The 12,133-nt window shown below is 35.2% G+C and overlaps 1 long non-coding RNA gene across 2 annotated transcripts; it reads left to right on the top strand.

The window, feature by feature from the left end:
- Positions 1-367: 367 nt before the first annotated feature.
- LOC108641021 lies at positions 368-6,588 on the top strand. 2 transcript variants are annotated; one of them, XR_001921674.1, is made up of 4 exons: positions 368-734; positions 1,180-1,244; positions 2,077-2,338; positions 6,438-6,588. It is a non-coding gene; the product is annotated as an uncharacterized LOC108641021 (long non-coding RNA). The 2 variants fall into 2 exon arrangements; XR_001921673.1 differs by lacking the exon at positions 1,180-1,244.
- The last annotated feature ends 5,545 nt before the right edge of the window (positions 6,589-12,133 follow it).

Below are 12,133 nucleotides of genomic sequence, written 5' to 3'. Positions count from 1 at the left end.
TTAAATTATAGGATGCGTGTTTCACAAAGTTTCAGTGAACTTAAATACATTACAGATTTGGAGGTCATTAGATAAGATTAGGCAAGTAATTTATATACAAAAAGAAGGAAAGAACCCTTGGTTTTAGCATTATGAACTCCTGTTGGGACGTTATGATACCTACTTGTTGATATGTTGTTTAGGTGTCCCTAGGTGGTTTGGAATTAAGAATATAGATTGGTCTTTGACAGCAAAAGTTATAATACAGTTTTTATTTTAGTTGGTTGCCATTTTTCCAGTAAACTGTCTCATTTTCACTGGATTGTGTTTTTATAAGAACAGGAACAGAGAAACAAAGAGATGTGAAATAGGCTCCTTTGTAGGACTGAATGGAAATGAACCACAAGAAATGGAGTTTGTGAACCATCTGCCCTTCTATGTAGCTGAAATTCTCTCAGGAAATAACATCATAGATAAATGAGAGAAGGAGCTAAGAGGGAAATGAGAATTTATCAAGATTTCGATTTTGAAGTCTTATCTATCACAAGCTAAGGAGAAGGAACTATTAAAAGGAACTACTAAAAACAAACAAACAAAAAACAATTAAGGGACTTCCTTGAGGAGGAGAACATATACCATGAAGAACAGTTATGAAAGCTAAGGTAGAAGAGCATTTCAGATTTTCAAAGACATTGATAATAATACATCATCTTTACTTTTACAGAAGAATTTTATTCCATAATCTAGCACTTAAGGTGAGTAAGTAACTGTTGATCCATGTTCCTACATCAATATTTGAAGGAATTGTTTTAATAAATTTAAAAATAATAAATATATAGAAAACAGAGAAAATCATTTAACAAAACAGGAAACATTACTAATTATATTAAGATAAAAGTTTCTGTGAAAAGCATGGCAGCATTTTGTGACAGACAAAATCTCTGTCACATTCTAAATAAGGTATGACAGAGAATTTTATATTAAAGGTCAGTTTCAAAAGAGTAGAGCAACATCATTAGAAAGATGAAAGCAGTGGATTTAAAATTAAAAAAACAGTCAGTGGTATTCAGAGATAGACCTTATATTTGCTATGCAATTACAATGGGCAAGTATTTAGGCACTGGCCCAAAAGTCTGCTTTTGAGGCTTAATGTAAACTCATTTCAAGGGATTCAGCTCTCCTTGACTATTTTGTCATCAGGAAAAGTAACCAAAGACAACTGGATGTGATACTGGCTGCATCATTGCTTTGTACACTGATGACAGGTACTACATGTCTTATGCCTGCTAGTTTGTTATTTTCCTTTAGCTTGGGAATATTTTTGATTAGAACTGGAGGGGAAAGGAAGGGTGTGTGGGTAACTATGCCCATAGAGAAAGCTGCTAAATTCAGTATTTTAATGTAGTCAGAAATAAAACTGTGTTTACCGTAGACAATTAAATATGAGTGGATGTATCACATTTTATGTGGAAAACCAAATTCTTATGGATATGCAAAACTACATGCGAAATAAGACTGCAGTAGCTGTTACAGCCCTACATAGGAAAGCCATACAATTGCAGACTATGTTATGTTTAATGATTGCAAGTTCAAAATGCATTTGAGAAGAAGAAAATTAAGGTATTCTACATAGTAAAATATGTGCTTTAGCAATGACTTATACAGAACACTGGGCTTACAGAAAAAGCATTGGTCCAGATAAATAACCTCTTTATTTATGTCAAGAATTTTTAAAATGCTACATTTAATTTTAATATCACGATGAGAAGTATTTCTCCTGCTTGATAGGCCTCATTACACTACACTGAATATAGTGTTTGCCTTATTTAACAATTTTTATCAATCATTTAACAATGGGTAATGCACTCAATGTGGATAGAAATACAAGCAACAAAGGCACAAGAGTACAATTGACTAGAAAAAACAATTTTTTGTCTTAGAGTATGGTAATACTATTGCAGTCAAACACGAAAAATGTCTTGTTGTTAAATAAAATAGGATGGTAAATGGAATCTTATTCAATTTTAGTTTTATTTTGTGAAAATATTTAATGATTATAACCTTTATTTTGCACTAATTTATATTTTCTGTTCTAAGGAAACCTAGGTGTGGCTAATATTTCTGTTTATAAAGAGACCAGTTACAGTTTATGAAAACCTGGATGCATCTCAATTCACAAGAATAAACCAATATCTGCCAGACAAAGCTAACTCTCTTTTGTCCAGGAAAGTCTGTGTTTCTGAAGAACTGAAATGAATCTAAAAAATACTTATTGAAAGTATATAATATATACATATGTTTCAACAAAAAGCTCTATACCCAAAACTCCAGACTGATGAACTTAACACCCTAGCTAATGGTAAATTTAAATTTTTTCAATTTCTTAAGCATGTACATAAAAACATTAGTTACTATTTTTATATATAGGTACTAATAATGATCAGTACTTTATTTGTGTGCTTCTTCATTTAATCAAAGAACATGTACAAATCTCTTCTTTTGCCTAAGAGAGAACTATATTAAACACAAAGATTTCATATGATGCCGTTCTGCTCTTGCTGCAAGTTGCTGAGGCCATCAATGCATAATGGAAGTGTTTGAGTTGTGATGTCTGTCAATATACTAAGCTGTTCATAAAATTGTTTTCCTAGAGCTTCTTTAGCCTCCCAAAGACAAATTATAAAGAAGATCCCATCAGTCCTTTAAATTGATGTGTTTTAAAAATTCTGTATTGTGTTTATTTCAACAACAAGGAAAACTCACAATGACTTTTCTGTTAAGCACTTATGATCCCACATGAATAATAAAAAATTATATAAATATTCAGCAGTGATACACCCTGGCAAATGGAATATTTTTGTTTTCCATTAGCCCTTTTAAACTAATTAATGAATTAATGAGTGAAAAGAAGCAATATCAGACCTCAATAGACTGAAGTGAGGTCACTCTGGTGCCATTTCCAATTAATGTTAGCATTTCATATGCATTACATACTATTGAACAATGAATCTCTGTGGGTTGGGAGTATTTCATAGCTGGAACAAGGGACCAAGGACCTGGTGCTGGGCTGGTTCAATTCTTTATTCCTCCACTGTCTCACCTTGTCTCCTCGTGTTAGCTGCCAAAGGTGGCAGCTACCAGTGCACCCACCTGGAGCAGTGATGTGAGGCATAATTAAATAATAGCTTTAAAGCACCGGCCTGTAAGAGATGAAAGAAACAATAGAAGTACAAATCATGTTATTATTTTTGAAATCTGCATATATATAGACCACCATATTTGAAGGCCTGTAAATGTGGGGTTTTTTTAATGAGACTACTGACAGCCAGCGCTACTAGCATGCCATGTGAAAGAACTACTAGAGAATAAAATTGTTTGTGCAGCTAAGCAATAAGAGAGGTTTCTCTGTGGTAATTTTTCAAAACATTGCATGCGGTTTTAACTATGTGACTCCGATTGACTTAAATGGGAGTCATGCAGCTAAAAACTCATACAACACTTTGAAAATGTATGCCTAAGTGTTTTGTCAATAATTGTATGTAAGTAATAAAATGGGATTAATTTTTTTCTACTCAGGACATATAAACATTATATTTATATCAGCACAATTACTGACTTTCTGTAGCTTGATAGCTAGTCTTTAGTCATACTATAATTGGCATCCTGATCACATAATGTCATTTTAATGTGTTCTTCAGAAGACACATTATATTATTAGATTCTTGCTGTGAAAGAAGTACAGAACAACTATATCATAAAAAACTGCAACAATGCTATCTCAAAAAATCATTCCCCATTCAAAATGCAATATAGATCAGTGTTGGAGTAATAATTTTCTAGAAACATTTCCAAATTATGAACACGGCTAATTTCTGGGGAAAAAAAAATTGATCCACTGTATGCTGCCTATAGAGTGAGAAAAAGAACATATGGAATGGCCTTGAAAGGATTGTCAGGCAGTCAGAAGGAAAGAAAAATCACTAATTGATAGTTTATGAAACATTTCCATACCAAAAAGTCCTCTGTATTCTGATTGGATAATAGTAACCAACTACTCGAAAAAGTCCAGATTTTGTGGTATGTCTCATTAGTTGTAGTCATTATTCACACCTCTGTTAACTGGTTGGTGCCCTTATCTTTCAGCAAGTTTGAGAGGATAGACAAGCCAAATGCTGGGACTTGTAAAATGGATTATTCTTGTCACGGTTATTGAGTAACAATTGTTACTCAATATTCAGTGTGCTATTTCTCATTGATTGCAAAGCAAATCCTGACTCTGAAGCTGTTAAAGATAATTTGTAAAAAAAAAAAAAAAAACAAAAAGAAAGGAAAAAAATATTGCACTGAAGAATTCATGACATGTAAAGAATATTTGAGAACAGGACTAAAAAAGACTCAGAGAGGCCAGAGCTATCATAGTGTGCTTAAAGTGGACATATGGAGGAAACACCGCAAACATAACAGCTCAAAGAATATTCATCAGTTATGACAGGAGAGTATAGATTATTTTGTTATACCACATTATTTATACTATTATATACAAATATACTATTTCCATACTATGTATGCAGTGATTACAATATTTTATAATGATATTATCACAAAGCATACATAGCCTTTATTTAGTTTACTGTGTAACTCATAAGCAGAAAATATGAATCCTGGAATAATCATATTAAGTTATTTTTAAGAAATGGGAAGTCAGAAGAAGAATTACAAACTTCCTCACAAAGCTCTGCCAATATGTGTTAACCTTGACCTGCCATTATAATCTGCTTTTGCAGAACAGAAGCTGCCAATTGTGTTGTTCTGTGATGATTTTATGAGGTAGACAAATACCTCCTAGAAAATATGAGATCATTACAAGAAGTTTATTGTGTGGAAAGGCTTGGTAGTTTATATGGCATTTCTTGGGAATTCAGAATATAATGTCTCAGCATTGTAAAAACAAAATTCTGAGAAATAATTAACAAAAGAATAGACCTGATCATATTATTCTCAGTATATTAGATGAACTATTATCACTTATGAATCTATTGTTGTAGATATCTAGAAGATGAGAGATGTTTGTCTGAGTATAAAACAAGTCAGGACCTGTGCTTTTACTCCCTAGGCAGAAAAAAAAAAAACAACAAAACAAAACAAAAAAAACAACCAAACAAAAAAACCCAAACAAACCAAAACAAAAAAAAATAGAGATCATGAAAAGCTTAACAGCTGCAGTAAGCAGCATTTACATTAACAAAGATGGCCATAAATATTTAGGGTTGCTTCTAAGATTTGATTATATTTTCATTCTCAAGTCATTGAAAACCTTATGAAGTTCAACAAGGACAAGCGTAAAGTCTTGTAGTTGGGAAAACATAATCCACGAGTGCAGCACCACCTGGGATCTACCTGGTGGAGAGCAGCTCTTTGGAAAGGGGCCTGGGGATGCAGGTGGACAAGAAGTTCAATATGAGTGAGCAGTGTGCTGCTGCCTTGGCAAAGTAGTCAAGAGAATGCTGGGCTGCATCAAAAAGGGCATCACCAGCAGAGACAAAGAAACCATTATCCCACTCTACTCAGTAGTGGTCAGGACATATCTGGAATACTGTGTTTAATTTTGGTCCTCACTAAATAAAAAAATCTGTGGACAGACTGGAGGGGACCCAGAGAAGGGCCACAAAGATGAACAAAGGACTGGGAAGCCTGACAGATGAGGAAAGGCTGAGAGAGCTGGGTCTGTTCAACCTTGAGAAAACAAGACTTAGGGGAAACCTTAGCCCTATGTTCCAGTGTTTAAAGGGTGGCTATAAAGAAGATGGAGACTTCCTTTTTACAGGAAGTCAGGTGGAAAAGGCAAAGGGTAAGGGGTACAAGTTATTCCTGGGAAGGATCCAACTGGACATTGGAGAAAAAATTTTCACAATAATAACAATCAGCCATTGGAATATTCTCCCCAGGGAAGTGGTGTTTTCCCCAGCATAGGACTCTTTTAAGATTCAGATGGACTGCCTATTGGGACAGCTTGTCTAGATTGTGCTTTTGTCAAGAAAGGTTGGACCAGATGATCTTTGAGGTCCCTTCCAACCTGGTATGCTATGATATTCCCTCAGCTAAAAAATTCTTCCATTATTTTTCAAGCATGACTGTTAATAAAATGAAAAACAAAAAGAAAAAAAAAGTGGTGAAATATTAGATCCTGTGATTACAAGGTGAATGGTGCAAACACATGGATATTCTGCTATTGAAATATCCGGATTTCATATTTAAGGCTGCACCAAAAGAGTCAAGAAATAAAAATAGAAAGGTTTTATCTAGTGCTAGTTTTATATCCCTGGCTTTCACATTTAGGGTAGGCAGAGCACTTCACCAAAAAATACAAGAAACAAAACCAAGCTCTTCCAATACCAAATATTTTTATTGTGAATAGTTTGTTCTATTCTAATACCTGTATCTCAACTCTGTGTCTACAGGTAGGATAAGCAGTGCTGAAGATAGACTAGCCTTGTATTTCTGCCAATACTTTGACAAATTCTGGAAGCTGTCTCCAAGTAGAATTAAATGGACCAGCAGTTCTACTTTTCGTGCTGTTATTTTTCCTATTTGTTATCAAAACAGGTATTATTAAGCAACTGATTAAAAGTTAATTTAAAAATTTCTTATGAAGTTTCTGACCTTATTACAAAGTGTGTTTTGTGACTGAAATAACCTGCATTTCAATCCAAATTATCATTGATGCAGGTAACAGTGTGTACAATTCGTGAACCATTCTTAAACTACCTTGCCTCTAAAGTGATATTGCAATATTATAATTTCCTAAGCATTAATGTGACTATGTAAGGGCTTTATAATGACTTAATGGGATCAGGTATTTTGTATATTTCTTTTCACAAAATAACCAAGTAAGCATACATGAAACAACATGAAATTCTAGAATCATATATATCAAGTTGATAAAATGGAAGATGGATTTGTTTAAAATTCGCCTAATCAGCTGTGAATTTATTTTCTTCCTTCCTGGGCTGTCTCCACTGCTGTCACTGCAGTGACTGCTGCTCTTGAGGACACACCAGGGTTAAATAAAAATTTCTTCAAATGGAAGTATCAACAGACAGTCATAGTCACATGGATCTTGGTTTAACCACCTGAGTATTTAATTTGCTTCTCCAGCAGCTTCTGCAGCTAACACTCATCTCCTTGCTGCTGAAAATGTCCTGCCACTGGTACTTTTGTTATCTAGTGCTTCTGCAGCTTATTGTAAGTGAGTTGCAGTCACAGAAGCAGAGGTAGGGTGTCTATGGAAACAGATTAACCAGAAAGATTCTGAGAGTGTACTACAGATATTACAGACAAGCACAGAAGAGGGCAATTGCAATGCAAATTATCATAAATCACCTAACTTGAATAGGCTTCAGAGGTTTGCCATACACTGGGTTAGTGCTAATCATTTCAGGCAACATATTTAGGACAAGTCAATGCATACATCCAGTATCAAATTCACTACAGGTGTAAGCAAGCATGACTTCAATTGAGTTGAGCCTGCTTGTATTAGATTTGGCCTAAACTCAGAATTACTATCAGCAGGTGCAGTTTATGGTGCTCCTCATGATATATCTCTTGCCAAAGCATAAAAATAAAAATAAATACAAGGATGGATTGTGTTATGATAACCACAATATAAAGTTATCAGATCTGCAATGTTTCTTTGTAACGTGGTTTTCTGAGGGTTCTGGTAGACCAGCTCTGATAAAGGAATTTTCTGCTCCTTCATACCCTATCCCAGTCCTCTCTTGCAGGCTTTCCTGACTGCTGGCAGAGGCTGCATGAGTAGCACATCCATGCTTCAGCTCACAGCACACATCCACTTTCAGGAGCATGTTAAGATAGATAGATTGTGAAAACACCTCTTGGAGCACGGACATGCTTTCCATTCCACACCCCCAACACGGAAGAGGGAGTCCCCAGCAAAGGGTAGTCAGTGTAATCTGCAGTGCTATAATCTCTGCACTGCACTGTTTAGACAAGGAAGAGCCTGGGCTCTATGGGAACAGAGGCAGCAGAACTGCTGCATCTTAAAGCTTTGTCTTTAAACTAGAGTGAGAAATTGCCTTCAGAAGGAAAAACTGTAGTGACAACAGAATTCTACTTTTGAGAAAAAAAAAAGGCAATGAAAGACCAGCCTTTAACAGCATCTAGTTAACTCAGGTGAGAAAAAGAGAAAGAGGTTTCTCAAACTGTCTCCTAGTTCACCATAAGCATCAACCACCTTGTAACCTGACAAAATCAGCATTTATTTCCAACAGAGAAAATGCAGTGTGAAAATTGCATCAAATCTAATTGAATATTTATGGTCCATAAAAACAAGTGCATGAGAGGATGAGGTATAGTTCAAGAGAACCATGAACAACTTAGATTTCATTGTTGGGTCATGCATTTAAATCCACAGAGCTGCCCTACACTACATACCATTTTGTTAAACTGCAAATCCACAAACGATAAAGAAGATGGTTTGTTTGGGTCAAAGCCTATTGAAACAGCCTGCTATCCAAAGGGAGCTTGGGATTCATTGTGGGTGGTAGCCTGTGCCTTTCAAGACAATTTCTTTCCCTATGGCTTGATTTCATTCCTGAAAGCCAGAAAAGTGCTAAAAATGAACAAGAGTTTTCTGGCTGTCAGTGCCTGTCCTTCTTCCATCCATTAACACTCCCTAATCTGAAAAATTCACCAACCCTATAGGTTCCCACACCACACACCAGTTATGCTGATTAGAAAACTCACGCTTCAGTATTAGTGCTGATTAAAAAGGTTTCCCTGTGCTTTATGCAGATGTTGAATATTCATCAACAGTGTCTGGTTTAAGAAATGATAAATAGCATAGGAAATAATTTTATAACTACATCAAAAACTTATTTGTAGTGTTCAGCAATGTCCCCCTACAGCCTAGTTTATAAACAAATTATCTGAATTATTAATTTATCATGCAGGGACTGAAAAAAGGAAAAAAATCCCAGTGGATTATTACAGTCCTTCACAGGAAACGAATATCTCCTGGCACTAATGACATCATCAATAACAAGAAGTTTATTTCCAAAGAACTCAACCCAAAATTTAATTAACTGCATATGATATTTTCAAATTAAATACGAGTTAAGGGATTCAGTACTTGGATTAATGTAACAGTTCTAAAGTAAATTCATCTTCTAGTAGATTAAAAACAACAACAAAAACTACAATAAAAGCTCATTCAAACTCCAAAATAAACATACAATTTAATTGAAATATTCATTTTGTCTGCTGAAAATATGGAAATTATTTGCTTCTGTTTGGAATTCCCATTTGTTTAAAAGAATGAGAAAGAACACTTGTAGATAGGAAACATAGCACAGGTCAGTGATGCTGGAGCTTGGATGAAAAATGAAATCTTACCAATGAAATCACCATTTTCCTCTCTTTTTGGTAGTTTTTAGCTTTCTGGATGAGAACCGCATAGAAAGTAAAGAGAGAGTAATCTACACTGCATGATGCTCATTTTAAAGTCATCTTTGAAATAACAAATCAGACATAACAAACACATAACATAACTACTTGAATCTCTACTGAAATTTCCTGTGTGTTACAAAAGACAGTTGGAAAACAAAATAAAGTGGAAACCTAATCTAAAAAGTTACCTTACAAAAGGAGAAATATTGAAGTTCATATTTATGGCAACATAGAAAATGTAACGGGTATTGTGCTGAGGAAAAAAAAATTAAAAGTATAAAAAACCCTTCAAGAAAAACCCTAAAGGAATGACAAGATTGTGGAGATTCCTCAAACTTCAGGGGAAAAATGAAGGATTAGATTCTAGAAACATCTCTGTTTTAACTATTTTGATATTCAGATATATGCACTATTCAAACAGAATCAGTGTCAAGTCCTGTTTCATTATTTCTTTTGGTAGAATTACATTTTTAAAGACAAGGCAATACTAACCAATGCATCTTAAGGCACTGAAAAAATATTGAGCAATTCTTTTTGATGCTGCATCATCACGCATTTGCCAAAAAAAAGCAATGAATATGCAGAACAGATGCCAGTATGAAAGGAGCCAAAAATTATCCACTCTTTTCTTGTCAAAGGGGAAAAAAAATACTTTGCTACTGTGAAAACTGCTTTTCCTGTCAGCTGCCTTTGACTCAACCCCCTTCCAAGGGACATTATTGACAGAAGAAGCAGGAAACAGACACTGATGTTTTGGAGAGTGAGGAGCAAATTGCTTCTCCACAGCCCCTTCTGCAGTTTACCCTGAAGAATATGTACCTTAAATCTACAAAGCTAAATGACAAAGTTGACCAAAGCACCTCCCTTTCCTACTTCCTTATGGCCACCTCTTTGGTCATGACTTCGATGAAATGGTAAACAGTCAGAAACTATGGACAGATAACCAATTTCCAAGCATTTTATTAATAGTGGTGATAAAAACAGGAAGCAGTGTTAGAAAAATAGCCAATTTCACTATATGACTTATTGTGAGACCTCAGAAACAGGGTCAGCAACAAGAACTGAAATTTAACATTACTGATGTCTGCAGGGAGGGAAGATGAGAGGGCATGCAATTATGGAGGAAGATGAAATTTTACCTAGAGCTTACTAAACTATTTCTTATCTTTAGAAAACTATCATAACACAGTACTTTTTATAAAATGCTGAGTGTAAGAAAAGTCTTATGAGGCTTTTACAGGGTAGATGAAAATCTTGTCTACAAGAAGTCACCATAGTTATGTACTGATGTGTAAAAAGAGAAGATTATGTATAATTGTAAGCACAGACCAAACAGCTAATGTGAAGCCAGGTGATAATTGCTAAATTATATAAATGCAAAGTTATTGTTGCTATTATTTTTGGTGGTGGTGATGATTGGTTCTCTTACTGTGGCACATGCCACTCTGCTAGGCATACTTTATAAGGAATAAAAAATTGTCTGTCCTAAGAATCAAATACTTAAAGGTTTCACTCCGTATTTTTCACTTTCCCAAGCCAAGAATTTATATTCCAAAAAATCTGGGTAACATCAGAAAGTCATTAAAATCAGCTGACTACAGAAGTATTTCCAAATTTTCATCGTATTGTTTCTATTCCCATAGTCCTGCTTATTTCATTATCCTAGTGACTTTTGCCATTGTAAACAGAAACTGAGATGCTGATGTTCATTTCTGCTGCACATGTAAGTGTGGGAACCTGTATTTCACAGAGTTACAATGCCAGCAGGAAAGAACAGATTGCCCAGAGAGGTTGTGGAGTCTCCCTCACTAGAGATATTCAAGAATTGTCTGGATGCAATCCTTTCCCATGTGTTCTAGGAAGACCCTGCGTGAGCAGGGAGATTGGAACAGATGACCCACTGTGGTCCCTTCCAATCTTACCTATTCTGTGATTCTGTGAAAGGTTATTCCACTTTTTCAAAAGCATCATGACATGTGCCCAAGTGCAGTGGAACAAACAACACCAAATCTTCAGGAGTGAGATATAAGCTCTATGAGATACAAGCTTGGATGTGCTAAATGCCAGATCCTTTCAGAAACTTCTCTTGAATCCTGTACAGCTAGAAATGTAGAAATGTGTGAAATGTACAATAACTAGATACAGGGTGAAGTATTATCTACAGTTGGTGATATTCTGTGAATAATTTCTTATTTGACAATGCCTGAAGTGAGGATGCAATACCAGGAAGTAACATGGGGATCCACACTGGGATCCAAGCAGGCAGAATCCAATTTCCTTGCCCTGTATACTCTGCTCGTTCTGTAAGCAATCTGAGTTGGGACTAATTCTTCCCAGGCCTTCAGAAGGGGGCCTAGTTTCAGGAGAGATCCTAACGTGCTACTGTCATGAAACCAGGAGAAATCAATGTGCGCTTACAGGTGGTTTTGCCAAGCATGAGCACTGCAGCTATGTCAAATTCTTACCAGCTGTTTTACTGGAAACAAAACTAAGACTGTACAGAACACTTTTAAAACCCTTAAAACATATTTAGGCAACAAAACATATGATACAAAACTGATTTCAAGGGGAGAAAAAAACAGAAAATCTTTCTAGAAATTTGCTGAAATTATATTTTTTTCACAGAAGAAAAACAGTACTATATACAGTGTATATTGACATAATAAGATGTTGTGCAGTATGGATATTT

The sequence above is a fragment of the Manacus vitellinus genome, unplaced genomic scaffold (assembly GCF_001715985.3).
Source record: "Manacus vitellinus isolate BGI_N305 unplaced genomic scaffold, ASM171598v3 scaffold_5_pilon, whole genome shotgun sequence".
Classification (NCBI taxonomy): domain Eukaryota; kingdom Metazoa; phylum Chordata; class Aves; order Passeriformes; family Pipridae; genus Manacus; species Manacus vitellinus.
Note: the sequence above shows the minus strand (reverse complement) of the source record. Positions and strands in the feature narration are given on the sequence as shown.